Source organism: Pteropus alecto, unplaced genomic scaffold, assembly GCF_000325575.1.
Source record: "Pteropus alecto unplaced genomic scaffold, ASM32557v1 scaffold176, whole genome shotgun sequence".
In the NCBI taxonomy this organism is placed as follows: Eukaryota; Metazoa; Chordata; class Mammalia; order Chiroptera; family Pteropodidae; genus Pteropus; species Pteropus alecto.
The window spans coordinates 1820813-1822299 of record NW_006438644.1 but is presented as its reverse complement, the minus strand read 5'-3'; the positions used below and the strand labels follow the sequence as shown (position 1 = coordinate 1822299).

General features: G+C 45.1%; 1 pseudogene; it reads right to left on the bottom strand.

Moving 5' to 3' along the window:
• Positions 1–520: 520 nt before the first annotated feature.
• On the bottom strand, positions 521–639 carry LOC112482869 (annotated as a pseudogene).
• Positions 640–1487: the final 848 nt, after the last annotated feature.

Genomic DNA, 1487 nt, shown 5'->3' with positions numbered 1-1487 from the left:
GTTTCTTTTTCTGCGCTATAGTTCAGACCTTTAAGAAGAGTATCAGACCCATCTGTCTATGTATACTAAGAGTAAACATTCTGAATACTCCAATGTTGCATTATACAAAGTGCAATAGTATTTTGCATTGCAAAGTCTGTGCTTTTGCAGCATAATACAATTTACGCTGCTTGGAGGTATCTGCTTCAGTGTCCTCAGCCACCTCCACACAGTGTCTGGTGACAATATTTAGGAGTAGTCCTGAATGTATGGCTGCAGAGCACTTTTGGGTTAGGCAAACACACTGAAAATGTTGTGCCAATTGGCCAGCAGCGGGACATGTAGTGCTTCATATTTCAAGATCATTTACAAAAGTTTTCCTCTTCATCACAAGCCCTTCGGATGCATTCATATTATTTAAAATATGGAAGCAAATTATTTATTTTATTTTATTTTATTTTTTCAGGCGAGGCAACCCTTGGTTGACCTCACAGATTGCAAGGACCTTGTCAGCATACAATCTCTTATTTTTTATTTTTTACGCCTACAGCACCTGGTCTTCCTAGGTGGTCTCCCATCCAATTATTAACCAGACCCGGCCCTGCTTAGCTTCCAAGATCAGACAGGATCAGGCTTGTTCAGGGTGGTATGGCCATAGACAGAAGCAAAAATTTTCAGTATGGCTGCCACAGAAGGCTCTGTTGTCAGGACAGAAAAAGCTTCTTCTTTTTTTGTTTACTTTGAATTGAGGGAATCAGCTGAAGTGACACAAGCCATTGGAAACACAGGCTCTTCTGTCAGGTTAATTGGTCGCGTCTCCTATGGGACACTCTGCTGTGTATGAACCGCTGTGGACAAGACTGAGGAGAAGAACAAACTTAGGTTCCATTTCCCCATGTGCATTTCCCTTTTTTCTGTCTCATGAGGGTTGTTCGCCCTGCTTCCTCAGCCTGGTCTGTCAGAAGCCTGGCTCTGTTAACTCCCGCCACGTTTCCTTAGGCAATCTAGTCTTTAGCGCTAATTCATTAATTCATTAAACACCCACGAATTGGCACTACTGTGGGTCAGGCACAGTGTCAGAGACACACAGATAAAAGACGTGTTAATGTTGGCCACCCAGACACTTCCCCCTGCCGATAAATGGATAGATAGGCAGGCCCAGTAAACGTGCCGGCTGTCACTGGCGATGCGCCTTATATAACAAGCCTCGTAGAGTTTGGTCCCGATAAAGCCGGCTGAGAAGGATAAAAAGAAAGAGCTGTTCTTTGAACAAAAATAAAAGCTGGCATTTGAGACCTCCTGCTCACAAGTTCTGGGACAAGTGGGGTGTCCTTTCATTGTCCTGGAGGGTTGACTTCCCCCCCTTTTCTGACCCTACAGCAGCGGGCGTGACCAGCAGGTGATGGGTGATTCCTTTCCCAAATCTCCTGGGTTTTTCTGTTGTACTTTGCCAGCTTCCTGATTAAAGTCCAGGAGATGTGGCTACAGGGGCGGGAAGCTCCCTGGGG